This window comes from Kryptolebias marmoratus, linkage group LG1, assembly GCF_001649575.2.
Source record: "Kryptolebias marmoratus isolate JLee-2015 linkage group LG1, ASM164957v2, whole genome shotgun sequence".
Taxonomy (NCBI): Eukaryota; Metazoa; Chordata; class Actinopteri; order Cyprinodontiformes; family Rivulidae; genus Kryptolebias; species Kryptolebias marmoratus.
Genome location: NC_051430.1, coordinates 1,534,163 through 1,550,377, shown reverse-complemented (window position 1 = coordinate 1,550,377; position 16,215 = coordinate 1,534,163). Strand labels below are relative to the sequence as shown.

Genomic DNA, 16,215 nt, shown 5'->3' with positions numbered 1-16,215 from the left:
CTCCCGGTGGGACGTGCCCAGAACACCTCACCAGGGAGGCGTCCAGGAAGCATCCTCACCAGATGCCCGAGCCACCTCAACTGGCTCCTCTCGACGTGAAGGAGCAGCGGCTCTACTCTGAGTCCCTCCCGGATGACCGAGCTTCTCACCCTATCTCTAAGGGAGAGCCCAGACACCCTGCGGAGGAAACTCATTTCAGCCGCTTGTATTCGCGATCTCGTTCTTGGTGTGCTCCACCCATGGCAGGTTACTAGACCACTTGGATGGTTCGTTGGAACACAGGAGATGAAGCTTGGTCTCCACCTCTTGGTTGGTGCGTTCCGTTTGCCCATCCATCTGAGGGTGAAAGCCTGAGGAAAGACTGGGGAAATCCCCAGAAGGTCACAGAACTCACGCCAGAACCTCAAGATGAACTGGGGGTCCTCGGTCGGAAACAATGTCCTTTGGAATGCCATGGAGCCTGAATACCTCCTTGGAGAGGAAGTCCGCCAGTTCCTTGGCCGAGGGAAGCTTCTTTAGGGCCACCAGATGAACCATCTTCGAAAAGCAGTCGACGATGGTTAGGATGACAGTATTGCCGGAGGACGCAGGGAGGTCAGTGATGAAATCCATCGATATATGGGACCATGGGCAGAATGGGATGGGATAGGTAAAGGGCACAACAACCCCACTGGCCGACGACGAGACACCTTGGCCTGAGCACACTGAGGGCAGGCGGAGATGAATTCACGAACGTCCCTTGCCAGAGATTGCCAACAAAACTGTGACCTAATGACATCCAAGGTCTTGCTGATTCCTGGTTGACAAAAGAGTTTTGAGTTGTGACAAAATGTTAATACCTTGCTCCTTAGCCCTTCGGAAAAAAACATGCGGTCTGGAGGACAAGAAGCTGGAGGTGGGTGAACTTGATGAGCCTGGTGTGGTTCTCGTTGTCTCTTTGTCATTGTCCTCTCCCACCTGACTCAGGATGGCACCGACACCTGTATTAGATGCGTCGACCTCCACGATAAATTGTTTCTCACAATCAGGGGAATGAAGAATGGGAGCCCTAATGAATGAGTCCTTTAACAGTTCAAAAGCCGCCTGTGCCTGCACTGTTCCAGAGGAACTTGGATTTAATTGAGGTGAGGGAGTATAGAGGTGACTGAAGTTTTTGACAAATCTGCGATAGAAATTGGCAAATCCTAAGAAACACTAAAGTCCCTTCCTGTCCTTGGGGGTAGACCAGTTGTGGATAGCAGCCACTTTAGCCTGGTCCATGGAAACCTGATTGGGAGAAATGTCGAAACCCAAAAACCAAGTCGAAGACTGGTGGAATTCGCATTTTTCTGCCTTAAAGTACAGTTTATTCAGGAGCAATCTGAGAAGAACTCTCCTGACATGATCTCTGTGACTAGGTAGATCTTTGGAGATTATCAAAATATCATCTAAATAGACAAACACAAATTGGTTAATCATATCCCGCAGTAAGTCGTTAACCATAGACTGGAAGACAGCAGTAGCATTGGTGAGGCCAAATGGCATGACCAGGTACTCATAATGTCCAGATGGGGTGTTGAAAGCTATTTTCCGTTCATTCCCCTCTCTGATGTGGATAAGGTGGTAAGCATTACAAAGGCCTAGTTTTGTGGACAACTTGGCTCCCTGAATGAGGTCAAAAGCTGACGACATCAGGGGCAATGGATACTTGTTTTTCATTGTCATGTTATTTAACCCCCTGTAATCAATACATTGTCTAGGAAAACCGTCCTTCTTGCCTACAAAGAAGAACCTGGCTCCCGCAGGCGACACTGAGGGCCTGATGATGCCCGCCTGAAGACTTTCTTTAATGTATTTGGACATGGCAATTTGTTCAGGACGTGACAGAGAATATAATCTTCCCTTAGGGGGAACAGCACCTGGTAGGAGATCGATGGGGCAGTCAAAAGGTCTATGTGGTGGAAGAGAGGTGGCCTTAACTTTATTAAATACCTCCTTGAGGTCATGGTATTCGGGTGGCACCTTGGAGATATCCGGGTAGACCTCGGAGCTGGTGTTGGGCGGCGAAGAGGTCACTACTGCATCCAAGAGGCAAACAGAAGAGCATTGATCAGCCCTTCCGGTTATCTCTCGTCCGATCCAATCGAGGATTATGTTTGCTCAGCCATGTTGCTCCTAAAATAACAGGGAGATCAAGTGAGTGAATAACAAGGAACCTTAGTGTCTCATGATGGTTGTCACTAATAGATAAACGGACAGGTTTAGTCTCAAAATTTTCCTGGCTTAAAATATGCCCATCCAAAGCCATAATCTTGTGGCCCTTAGTGGATAGAATAATTATGATACCCAGGGACTTGGCAAAGGATTGATCTATAAATTCAGTATTGGCACCTGAATCAATAAAAACCTGAGTAGAGACCTTTTTATCATGAACAAATAATTCTGCTGGGAGGGTTAACATAGAGGAGAACTTACATTGTTTGATAGGACTCAGTAGGACTCTCCCAGATCCTACTGAGTCTGGCCTTTTAACAGGCAGTTCCTGACTGCATGGTCCTTGACTCCACAATAGAAACAAAGGTTGGCTGCCCGCCGGCGACTTTGCTCCTCAGGAGTGAGTATTGTCCTCCCGATCTGCATGGGTTCCTCTTGAGGGAGACTGGTGCTGGAGTCCAAAGGAACGCTAGGCCTGACATTCCACTGGCACCCATTTGTGGAAGAATCTCATCGCTTCTCCATCCTTCGCTCAGTTAGTCGAGTGTCAATCCGGGTGGCTAGTTCCTCCAAGCACCTGAGGTCAGTGGGACGATCCCGAGCTGCCAGTTCGTCTTTGATTTCTTCCCTTAAGCCTTGAAAAAACACATCTATGGGAGCAGGGTTATTCCAGTTACTATCGGCTGCCAGAGTGGGGAAATCAAAAATATATTCCGTAACACTCCTCCTGCCTTGCCTGAGAAAAAACAATTTGCGTGCAGCATCACGTTCAGGAGCAATCAGGTCAAAAACTCTCCTTAGTTCCTCAGCAAAATCCTTGTAAGCATAACATATATACGAGTCTCGTTGCCACTCAGCAGTTCCCCACAACGTAGCTCGGCTGGAAAGGAGGGAGATAACATAAGTGACCCTGGAACGTTCAGTGGGAAACGAGGACGGCTGCAACTGGAAATGAATCTCACACTGGGTGAGAAAAGGGCGACATTGTTTGGAATCTCCCGTGAAATTTTCTGGCGGAGGAAGCTTTGGTTCATGAATGGAAGACACAAGAGTGCGAGACAGAGCTGGTGGGGAAACCCGAGACTGAGCAGTGACATTACTTGGAAACATGTCGTGGATTAACTGCGTCATCTCTTGAACGCTCCTCTCCAACCTGAAAATGGCGTTCTCGACACTGCTACGCCAGTGCTGCTCGTCCGAATCCATCGTTTTAGTTGGCCAGATTATTCTGACAAGACCTGGCGTGAGTGAATCAGAATAGGCGGACAACAATAAAGTTTTAACAGTTTTATTGGAACCTATGAACTAATCAGAACTCCGGTCCCGGAAGCTACGCCTCTTTCTCGGATTGGAATCAGTCTCCGGCCAGGTAAGACTGCCGAAGCTCGGAAGGGAAGCGGGGCTGAGGTGTTTAGAAAGGGGCTTAGGCGATAGGGAGAGTCTGAGGACAGATGGGAGGTCAGGGCTAGAAAATCCAAGACGAGCAACTAGATCCAAAAGGGTACTAGCCAGTGAGAGTAGTCCAGAAGGGAAGAGCGAGGTCCGTTTCCAGAAGGCAGAGTCAGCGAAGGTATCCGGCAATGGTCAGGCAGACGAGAGTCGAGGATCAGGCAGTGGGTTGAAAACAACAAGGCAGGCATAGGCTGTGAGGGATCACTGGACATTTACTAAGTGTTAACCGATCAATAATCTGGCACTGGTATGATGAGAGGTGTGAGCTTATATACTAGCAAGAACAGGTATAGATGATTGAAGTGATGATAGAGGCATGAGAACTGGGGGTGTGGTAATAACAGAGAGTCTGTGGAAAGATACTGTGGCAAGGAAGCTAGAGGCGTGGCAGGAACAGGGAACTGTGACACTATCATTTATATCCTGACAATATTCAACTGTTTTGTTCATTTAGATTTTCAGAGATCTATAAATTATCTGATCTTAGCAATTGTTTGACAGAAATCAAACAACGGCTGGCAAACAATTATCTGCAACTTAATGTGAATAAAACAGACACCCTCATTATTGTTCCTGATGACAAAATCAAGGTTATCAAGCAGCATATTCATTTTTTGTCACCCTCTGTACAAACCAATATAAAAAATTTGGGTGTCATTTTTGACAGCTCTTTTTCCTTTGACCATCATTCTAGACAACTGGTTTAAAAAAAAAAATTGTTACCTAAGGAATATTTCTGAATTAAAACTAAGGGTGTCATGAATGGGGATTCATGGTTTTGTCTCATCTCTTCTGCACTATTGCAAAAGTCTTTTTACATGTCTTAGCAAAACAACTTTTGATTGTCTTCAGACTGTACAAATTGTGGCATCAAGACTCCTACTGAGGACAAATAGAAGGGAACACATTACCCCTATTCTCCTATTCTGGCCTCCTTGCATTGGCTCCGTGTTTATTGCAGGATACTGTTAAAAATTTTAAGGGTTATCAGTCTTTGTCCAGACAAAGTGTTCTTTGATGTGTTTCACACAGTGTTGCTCGTCACCATATGCATACAAGCTAACATGGGGGTATCAAGCTCCAGGGGTGAAGGCAGGATCTGTTCTCACCCCAACAGATGTTCCAATTGATCTCTTATCACTCCCAAACATGAAAAGAGGATTCGTTTGTTGAAGGCCTAAACTTTGTTTGAACCAGTTGAACTATGCTCCCATTCACTTCTGAATAAATACGAGCCCTAAACAGAAGTCTGCAGAGTTGATTGAAATCAACCTGATGAGTTGTGCTCAGGCCAATTCTCCTTTTGCAAAAGCTTTAAAGAAACTAAGTACTGCTCTCTGTGTGTTTCCTTTGTTTAAGGTCAAATAGTTTGAAGAATACCTGACAGATACAGTTAAAAGTTTTGGTCATGGCGTTCAGAGCACTTCAGGGCCAAGCCCTTGAATATATGCAGAATTTACTGGAGCCTTACTGTCCTTCTCAGACTATAAGATTGTCTGAGCAGAGATTGTTGGTGATACCACGGACTCACTTTAAAACTCGTGGAGATCAGGCATTTCATGGCCCTGAGGCTCTGGAACTGCCTACCTCTGTCCCTGCGCTACATGAACTCCACTAACTCTTAAGAAGAAGCAGCTAAAGACATTTTTATACCCACAGGCTTTTAACTAGACTGCAACCTCTTATCTCAGTTTTTTATATTCTTGATTTTATATTTGTCTTTGTGAAGCACTTCGGGGTTTTATTGTCTGTAAATTTTTATTATACAAATAAATTTTACTTACTACTACTACTACTACTACTACTACTACTACTACTACTACTGCTACTTTATTCATAAAGCACTTTAAAACAACAAAAGCTGTGACAAAGTGCTGCACAGATACAATACACACTCAAAACATGAAGAAGACAAAAAACAACAATGAAAACAACAGGAAGCCAATGCAAAAAGGATAGAACGGGTGATGTGCTCACATTTAGAGACGTCAGTCAAGAGATGGGAAGCTGCATTCTGAACATGCTGAAGAAGATTTAGGGATGACTGAGGGAGACCAAAGTAAAGGGCATTGCAGTAATCAATTCTTGAGCTAATAAAAGCATGAATGCTTTCTCAGGTGGGGATGGTTTAAAATGGTAAGGAGACGTAAGTGGTAGAAACTTGATATTAAAATAGAGTCAGTTTGTTTATGGCATTTAATAACATTGTTCACACTGTAGGTCAGGTTTTTGAGTGGACCAGAAAAATAATCCGGAGGACCCGGTAAGATTCCAATCCAATTTGATGGCAAGCTACAAGGACCTTGAAGAAGAGATCCAGATCAAGAGGAGAACAAAAGAAAAATCAAGTACACACATATAAACACAGACCATTCAGACAGACTTAACATAACCAGTAAACCTGCAACACAGGCTGTCCTTCCTGTAAGAGGCCCAGGCAGACAACTTTTTTGTTTTTTCATTTGTTGGGACATGTGCACAGTTTTTACTTTAGTTTGGGGTGTTTCAAATTAATTATTGTAAGCTATGGCAAATTTTATTTCTATTTTGTAACAATACAAGAATTGCTATTCAATATTATCTGTGTTCTGCTTATTATTGCTGCTCTATTCCTTGGCTCCACGAACCAGGTTCTTCTGATCTCAGGCCCACAGTTTTTCTATCGGTTTATTTCATTATTAAATATAACCTGCACTCTAATCTAGGAAAATTGGTTACACCTGGGTTTGAAGATAAATCTGTAAATCATCAGCATAGAAATAAAAAGACCACCAGTGCTGGGTTATAAACGAACCAAGAGGAAGCATATAAGGGAAAAGAGAAGAGGGCCAAGAATGGAACCTTGTGGCACCCCACAGGAAAGAAGAGCAGAGGAGAAAGAGGTGGTATTGATCATTACAGAAAAAGTTCTATCTGTCAGATAGGAGGTAAACCAGTGCAGAGCTGTGACACGGATACCTCCATCGTGTTCTAAATGAGATAGAAGAATATAGTCATCAACTGTATTAGCAGTGAGGTCCAACAAAACCGAAACAACTGGGCACTTTGCATCAACAGACATTGCAGTGTTGTTATGCACTTCTGACAGAGCAGACTCAGTTCTATGATGTGGTCTGAAACCAGACTGAAATTTTTGAAAGTAGCATTTTTGTTCTAAAAATGGTTAAAGCTGAATAAAAACAACTTTTTCTAAAACGTTAGAGAGACAGGGCAAGTGAGAAATGGGTCTAAAGTTTAATCAAATCAGGGGGTCAAGGTGTGTTTTTTTTAAGGAAGGGTCTGACCTAGAGGGTCACACAGAAATGGATTTTCACTTATATCCCATCCTATGGAGGTAGATGTTTCAAAACATCCAAACTTGTGTTTGGATGCAAAGATCTCTGTGTATTACAATGTGAGTAACTGTACAGCTAAATATTTACTTGTAACAAATAGTTACATACATGTAATATCAATTTGAGCTTGTGAGAAAAATTGTCACCTACGAAAAAATTTCCACACAAACAAGCTCTGAATGTAAAGTTGTAGAAAAATAAATTACAAATGACATTTGCGTTTACATGTGTCAATTTTCCCACAACTTCTGGAATCTGTTGCTACACATGCTCAACTCTCGTCTTGCAAGTGCTCAACTCTTGTCTCACACATGTGATTTTTGAAACATTTCCTTTGGTTGTTTGTATCAAAACTCAATTGAGACTGTAGAGGCAAAAATAAGGGAGGGAGGGGGAGTGAGTGGAGGATAATTAGATAATTTACAAGTCTGACTGATCGAACCATTATAAATGGAATATTGACCAACATATTTGATGTGTATTGGTATCTCAATTGGTGACTGTATGCTGTTTTTATTACTTTTTAAGTTTTTTTTCTGATGTAAAGACCTTTGAACTGCTATGTTGCTGAAATGTGCTATACAAATAAATTTGACTTGATTTGAGAAAGACCTTTTTAAAAAAACTGAAATTAAACTAGTTTACTTCCATTTATTTATATGGCACCATTTCTCAAACACTTTTGTTCAAAATAGAGTTAAGTAAATTCAATCATGTAGAGATTAAAATTCATGAACATGATTACAATTCAGTCATACTTACAATACAATGCAGTAAACAGTTTACAAGCTTATAATGCCAGCTAGAGAAAAAGATTTTAACAGAAAAAGTCCTGCTCATTGCAATGAGTCATTGACTTTTGAGTAACCACCTCATCCAGGGCAAGCTTAATTAAAAGTGAACAGTTACTAAAACAAATGCTAAATACCAGTCTCAATAAATTGCCGTAGGTAGCTGGTGATCACACATTACTGAATTACTGAATTAGTGCCTTCTGAAGAAGATATACTCTTATGAGGCTTAAAGGAACATAGTCAGCCTGTCATTAAGTGGGGTGAAGGAGGCGAACCCTGAGCGCAGACTCATATTGAAACATAAACAAATTTATTTAGAAATAAAAGGCAAACCAAAACAAAGTGCTGGTGTGGCAGCAAAACTATTGATAACACAAAATCCAAAAAGGCAAAGCAAGGCAAAAACAAACGTGGCATGGAACAAGAAGACAAACGTGGTAACATGAACAAGCAGAATGGAATGACCCAGTGAGGAGTGATTAAAAAAAAGTGACTGGTTTTTAAGGACTGAGGATGATGAGGTAAATAGGCATAGGTGAGTGATAATGATTACTGACAGGTGGAGATGGGCATGGCAGACATGGGTGGAAAAATACTGGGGAGGTGAATGGTGACAAGGCATGAACACAGAAACCAACAGACAACCAAAGCAAAGCAAGAATTACAAAGATATCAAACAAAGAACAAAACACCAGAAACTGTGACACAGCCACACAGTAACTATCTGGCAAGTGAAATTATAATTTTTTAAGATTAATCAAAACTGTGTTTTTCTCATTCTGGTCCTATAAACTATTTAAAACAAAATAACAGATGGTTCTGGGGAAAGGAAATGGAAATGAAAAGTCTCGAATTACTTAAATAATTGTTCTGTTTTTTAATGGGATTACAAGAAGTTTTTTTTATTATTATTTATCTAGAAAATCTTTTCCTACTTTCTGCATGATTATGCATTACTCAATAACTACCAACAAATTAAACTTTCATTATTAGGTTCTTTGTAAAGGGATATAAAACAGTGTTCTCAACAACAAAATCACTGCATTTTAAACAGACAACATCTATATACAGCAGTTCACATTTTTTCCTGGAACTGCTGACAATGTTTTGCCAGAAGAAATAAATTTTGCAAACAGAATCTCAGAAGTTGGTTGGGCACATTTAAAAAAATGAAGTTACCCTTCATTTTTGCTTAGTAGCTATGTTAAGATTAGTTAAAATAATAATAAAAAAGAACCACAGAGGCTTACCAGGGATATAAATCAGAATTAACTTCCATATACACATATGAAATTAAAGACTTCCACATACTATGCTGAAAACCTTGCACAAACACTAGTTAAAAGCTCTCACATAAACTAGTGAAAACATGTACCTCTTATATAACCTTCTCAAAGCTCTCATACAAAGTAGGGAGAACTGTTCATATAAACTGGTGAAAAGCTTTACCTTTCATACACACTAGTGAAAAGTGTTCATACAGACTAGTAAAAAGCATTCATATACTGGTGAAAAGCATTCATAAAAACTAAAGCGTTCATAAATACTGGTGAAAAGCGTTAATACAAACTAGTAAAAAGCATCTATACAAACTACTGAAAAGCGTTCATACACACTAATCAAATCCTTGCGGATTTCCAGTTGAAATGGAAGGCATTTCAGTTGAAACAGGAATGTGTTTTATTAAACCGGAAGCTGTAGTTTTAAACAGAAGTCACTGTGGTAAGCTTTGTGTGCTTTGTGCAAGGCCGATATTTTACCCAATAATATCATCGACCAATTATTGCTCTGCTACCCGCTGAACACCTCACACAAGCAGTGGCATTACTCAACTTTATTTTGGCTTCAACGGAGACCCTGTTCTGGATCCTGTGAAATGCTACAATGCTTGGGCAGCAGCCGACCATCCTCAGGCACTAGCTTAGCATAGCACTACCAGCTTCAGCTGTGGTCAGCAAAGAATCTGTGATTGTAAGAGCTTCCTCACAGTGAGCTTTCATCTGAACCTTGTTGCTTTACAGATTCAGTTGTTCATTTTTAATACTGCGAGCAATGAAGAAGATATTGCAAGTTTTTTTAGGAGTGTCCTGCTTTGCATTGAGTCTTTTCAGATGGGGGACTCCATGAATTTCTCCCAGGAAAGATTGTATAGACCAGGGGTGTCCAAAGTCGGTCCTCGAGGGCCGGCATCCTGCATGTTTTAGTTCTCTCCCTAGTGGTTGTAACAACCTCCTCAGCAAGTCAGTGTTCTGCTTAGGCCTTCTAATGAGCCATCATTTGATCCAGGTGTGTAAAACCAGGGAGAAAACTAAAACATGCAGGATGCCGGCCCTCGAGGACCGACTTTGGACACCCCTGGTATAGACAGCTTGAAGATCACTCACGATCATTGTCATCATTGATTGCTGTTATGTCTAGATATGATCCTAATAATAGAGACATCATCAACACACTTCAGTTACTGTTTCTATGTTTTCAAAATCTGCTAAGTGAATATACTACCAGATTACAATCAAGTCATTCCAGCAACCTCCACAGACCACCGAGGACACCCCAGATACAACAAAGGATTTCACTGTGCTTTGGAATCAGCCGAAGAACTCTATACAGACACAGACAAAGTCTTGGAATAGACTCTGCAGAATATACCTTTCTGTTGAATCAAGACCTTGATCGAATTGTCACTAATATACTCTAGACTACTCCAAATGCTGGTGAAACATATGTACTTGGAAGCCTCAGATCTTGTGGCATAAGAGTACAGCATTGGCAAGTCAGACAGAGCCTGCATCAATTGGATCCCATTGGCAGATCATTGAGGCAACGTCATGCAATAAGCAGGAGGCTATACAGTGTTATGGTAAATGCAAACAATTTTGATATCTGCATATCTGTTAATTTAGTATCCAAATGATGCATGTACATTAGGGTGGAGCTTATTTTTCTACTTGTTTGGAATATTGGTCTTACCCTCTTAAATCATTCCTCTACTGCATAAAACCATTAACTGAAAATATTGGTGCTTTTGGTTCATATTTACTGGTAGCTCAATTGGACTGAAATTTTATAGTTTTGGTTAAATTCTACGTCCATGGCATGCAATAATGGAAACCTCCTGTATCTGTTCCCGTAGAATTATCCAATCTGAAACATGGTAATTATGACTTTTGGACCCTGTTTGTTGTTTCTTAATAACTTAGCCGACGTAAGTGCCAAGTATAAACAGCTCCACCGCGCGCTCAGGTCTGTGTGCTGTTCGCAGAGCCCTGTGTGACTCCAATGAGTCCTGAGGCCGAGCCACCTTCAGATACCGCTGGAGTTAGCAGGTCATCGGAGCCGAAGCAATAAACATTATCGGGTTTAACCAATAATGGTTAGTTGAGCCGAAATTCAGCGGGTGGCCTTACAAGACCGAATATGGTAAGCATGCGTTGGACTTAGTGGAAATATTAGTATGAGGCGTGCTAATTTATCCTTGTTTACAAGTAAAATTATTCTATTAAATTCAACACTATGCTTTGTTTTGTTGTTACATGTAGTGATTGAACATGCAGCCTGTGCCACAAAAACACAGTGCAGTACAGCATCTCTCTGTTGATCGAGTTCTCTATTGTTATTCATCGACCTTCATGTGAGACCTCAGACAGCATGTGCACCAAACAATTACCTACAACTAATGAAGGATCTTCTGAATTACACTGCAATCAATGCTGGTATTGCTCAGGCTGCATCTCAGAAACTCTCAAATCACTTGTGGTATCTGTCACCAGAGCTTGTTCGTCTGGCACTGTTTGACAAACATGTTAACATGGAAATGAAGAGACTGATGGTGATGGCAATGTCCACAATGGATGATGCAGCTTCGCATGATGATGACCAGAATACAGGTCACATCAAAAGAATCCAAGTTGACCTTACTTCATTCAACAGCAAGAATCTTGAAGGTTTTGTTTCTCCAAAATCCAAAGTTCTCTTTGACATGCTGAAATTGCCAGACACATTTCTTGCAGTAGACCCAGCTGAGTGGGATGAAAGTGAAGACTACCAAATGGCCCGAAAAACTGTGATGGCCATCAAAGTTGTGAACGATCATGCAGAGGGATGTGTAGCCCTTCTTCAAGAATACTGTGGTCTAATCACAAAGGATGAATCACAGCTGCAGTACCTGCTACAAATTGTTGACAGACACCACAGAGATTATCCAGACTGTCGCAAGAAGACAATAACCGCAACTGCAACTGTGATGGACCTGGCTGTGATGGACCTGGCTGTGATGGACCTGGCTGTGACGGACATGGCTGTGACGGACCTGGCTGTGACGGACCTGGCTGTGACGGACATGGCTGTGACGGACCTGGCTGTGACGGACATGGCTGTGATGGACCTGGCTGTGACGGACATGGCTGTGACGGACATGGCTGTGATGGACCTGGCTGTGACGGACCTGGCTGTGATGGGCCTGGCTGAGAGCATAACTGCATCAGCTGGTCAGCCAGTGTCTCTCTGAATGCCTTCTGGCACATTGGCACTTGACCTCTAGCAGTGTAGATCTCTTTGTGGAGAAGGAAGGTGTTTACTACTGCAATGTCAAGGAAATGGTAGAAGAATGTCTTATACCACTTGCAGGTTTTATGGAGGACTTCATAATAGCATCAGAGACATCCACTCCTCCCATGCACTGATTGTATTCCTTGATGGCTGGAGGAATTGGGACATCCTTCTTTGTCCAACGTCCATTGCCGTCCTTCACCTTCCTAGTGACTGTGTCGTTGCTGTGTGCTGTGTGGATGGTGGAGCAGAGGAAGACATCTTGGGTGTCCCGCCACTGGACGAAGAGGAGTGAGCCAGTGCGAAGCCAACGGATGCTGCCACGTGGAGATCTAGGAGCAAATAAGAGCCTGCAAAACTGCCGGAGCGTTAGTCAAGCCAAAAGGCATGACCAGATATTCAAAATGTCCCAGTGGTGTTTTAAATGCAGTCTTCCATTCGTTGCCCTTTCTAATTCACACGAGGTGATAAGCGTTTCGCAGGTCAAGTTTGGAAAAGATGTTAGCCGAATGTAACTGAGCATGCACCGAATCAATGAGAGGCAGGGGATACTTATTCTTGATGGTTATTTGGTTAAGTGCTCTGTAATCAATACAAGGTCAAAGGGTCTTATCTTTCTTGGCCACGAAGAAAAAAACAGCTCCTAAAGGAGAGGTAAAGGGACGAATAATACCAAAGCTCAAAGACTCATCGATGTAACTCTTCATAGCCTCCCTCTCAGACCCCAAGATATTAAAAAGGCGGCTGGATGGAAGAGGAGCTCCGGCTAACAAATCGATCGCGCAGTCATAAGGGCGATGAGGTGGTAGAGACAAGGCCTTCTGTTTGCTAAATACTGGTGCAAGATTGTGGTAACATGAAGGAACCTTAGACAGATCTACCTCCTCATTTAACTCGGACTTATTGTTATCTTTAGAAACAGCATTCCTTAGACAATGTTGTAGACAATAACTGCTCCATGATTCCACTAGTCTGTCTTTCCAATTCAGAATGGGGTTGTGTTTAACAAGCCATGGGTACCCAAAAATTAGTTGGGGAGTAGAGGAGTTAACTACGAGAAAATCGCAAAAATCCTGATGATTACCAGACACGATAACATGAAGCTCGTTTACCTTGGACTGAATCTGGGTAAGAGGTTCCCCGGTGACCCCTACAACAGCACATGGGTTTTCAACAGGTAACGTGGGTATCCCCAATTGATCTACTAAACAAAGAGAAATTAAATTCAACTCAGAACTGGAGTCCACAAGTATGGAAATAGGAAGTTTAGTCTGTTCATAAATTATCAACGCAGATAAGGATAGCAATGAATCAGGAGAAAAATCTTTACTACCCGCCAATATGCCCTGACCTATTGACGGGACGAACCGTTTCCCCAATTCGGACAGGTTGCCACTACATGACCCAGCTTACCACAATAAATACAGGCCCTGGTAGCGAAACACCTCTGTCTCTCCTCGGGAGTTAAACGAGTATGCCCCACCTGCATCGGCTCGGGTTCCGATTCAGGAAAAACACTGGGTTAAACCGTGGTTCTGTATTTGTTTAACTCTGATCCCTGAGAGGAATGAAAAATCGGCTTGCGCTGTTTACGGCATTCTCTGAGCCTCTGGTCGATCCTGATGGCTAAGGTAACTAGCTCATCCAGGCTACCAGGTTCCTCACGGAGAGCTAGTTGATGCTTGACAGGTTCAGATAGACAGTTTGAGAAAATACCCTTTAATGCCAGTTCCTCCCAACCAGCCTCCTCAGCGGCGATGCAGAAATCAACAGAGAATGCAGCGACAGATCTGTTCCCCTGACGAAGGGCTAGCAACCATTTAGCGGCCTCCTCCTGTTGAAGGGGGAGGCTGAAGACCCACTCGAACTCTTCAATAAAGCGTTGAGAGGTTAAAGTCTCTAGAGAATGGGACGAAAGGAAAGCCTGAGCCCATTGTAAGGCTTTTCCCTTTAACGCTGAGACGATGTAAGTAATACAAGCTAAATTTGAAAGAAAAAGCCGTGGTGAACGAGCAAACTGAAGGAGAAACCCTCGGCAGTGATCTAAATTACCCTCGAAGAGCTCCGACGGACGTAGGTCAGGTTCGCGACCGGGAATGACGTGTTCAGAATGCGACCCGGAAGTAGTTGCAGGTGTCGAGTCTGCAGGTAACAGCGCCCCTAGTTTATGGTCGGTAGCAATGACACGGTGACAAAATTGATTTAATGAAGTAGTTGTGTCTTGAGAAATCTGAAATAATTGTTGTAAGAAAGCCTTGCGCTGGTCTAAACAGTTATCGTGGCTGATTAATGTGTCAACTGTCTGTCCGTCGCCGGGGTTACTCTTTGGCGTTTGATCTGGCTGGTGCATACTGACATGACTTTGAGATAATTGCCAGAATTGAGTACCCAGGAGACAAACAGACAGCAGGACGACGGAGTAAGGTAAGTGAGTTTATTTACAGTGAGCACGGTGACAGAACAGGATCTGAAAGAAAGGTTGAGTCTTAGTTAGTCACTGATGTTGTAATCCTAGGTGGCGCTTCAGGTCTTGCAGAGTGGCGAATAAGGCTTACGGATTAGTGGTTAGGCAGGATGACAGGTAAATCCAACGAAAGTCCAGGTGATTATTAACAAGATGCAGCAGCGGCTTGGAGAAGGCAGGCAGGCAGGTTCAACAGGTGAGAGCTTCAGGAACAGGTTCACTAATTGCACACAGAGGACAACAGGGTGAATAAACTCAAAAGATTCAACACAGCAGGATAAGGGGCTGAGACTGTTACCCAGCTGAAGGTAATTAGTATACTGCCACTCAGAGGAGTCCATGGAGAAACACAGGTAACAGGTGGCAGATTGCCACACTATATAAACTGAATAATATGATGTTACTTCCTTTTACTGATAGGATCTCTAGTACACAGAGGTGTCAGGTTCTGGGAGTGTCTGTTTGTTGTTGTTTTTGCCTGCTGCTTCTCTCTGCCTTTGACAGGTGGCGATGGTAATGCTGGTGGCATCATGCACAGGTGTTCTGCATTTAGAGCTCGTTAAGGGGGAGCATAAAGAGAAGCTGCTGCCAGCACATCTTCGTCAGAGCATACACAAGTATGGTAAGAGTGTTACTGCCTGGCCCAGCTTTGTTGCTCACCTTGTCTCGTTTCTGGAAGAACTTTGCTCTTGTTCTTTGTCAAGCCTAGTCACATTACCCTGTCTCGTTTCAGGAGAATCTTGTCGCCTAGTGAAGACCTGGTCTCAAGCTCTGTATTTCCCGACCTGCAAGAGAACCACAAGTTGTCTCGTCCTGGAGATATTTCACGCTGGCAGCATCTCGGACCACTCCCACCAAGACTGAACCCTGCTCACCCTCCAAACACACCAGATTACCACACCACCTGCTCCTGGATCTCTGTTCATCTCTCAGACCTGGCTCATCTCTCCCTGGCGGAGGATTCCCAGATGCCCTGTAAGCAATTTATACATTCATCAGTTGCAAATTGATCCATGCGTCATTCCCTACTAATCATAGTTATCTCTGTCCAGTTGAGGCGCCTGTTCCCATGTTCCCGGTTTCTGTCTTCCAGCCCCTGTTTTAAAATAAAACTTTAAGATTTACCTTTGTTTCCTGGCTGTGTTTGGCATTGTGAAGTGAAAACTATAATATAGACACTCCTTACCAGTTAGAATAATGTATTAATGTACTGTAATTGTATTGTATTAACCTAAGGATGAGTGTAACTCTGCACTAGCTGGCGAGGTCATGGGAGTTTATGGGACTGCAGGTACCAGGCGCGGAAGATAACGCGGTCTGGGGGAGTCAGCTAAGCGGAAGCCGGAACCCCTCCGAAGGAGGACACCTGCAGAAGATGGAGAAAAACAAGTCCATATATAGGGTTCTGGAAAGATGATCGAAGGAGGAT

At 42.9% G+C, this 16,215-nt stretch overlaps 1 long non-coding RNA gene across 1 annotated transcript; it reads left to right on the top strand.

The window, feature by feature from the left end:
• Positions 1–15,223: 15,223 nt before the first annotated feature.
• Positions 15,224–16,209, top strand: LOC112451210. The gene is made up of 3 exons (XR_003039995.2): positions 15,224–15,408; positions 15,520–15,761; positions 15,839–16,209. It is a non-coding gene; the product is annotated as an uncharacterized LOC112451210 (long non-coding RNA).
• Positions 16,210–16,215: the final 6 nt, after the last annotated feature.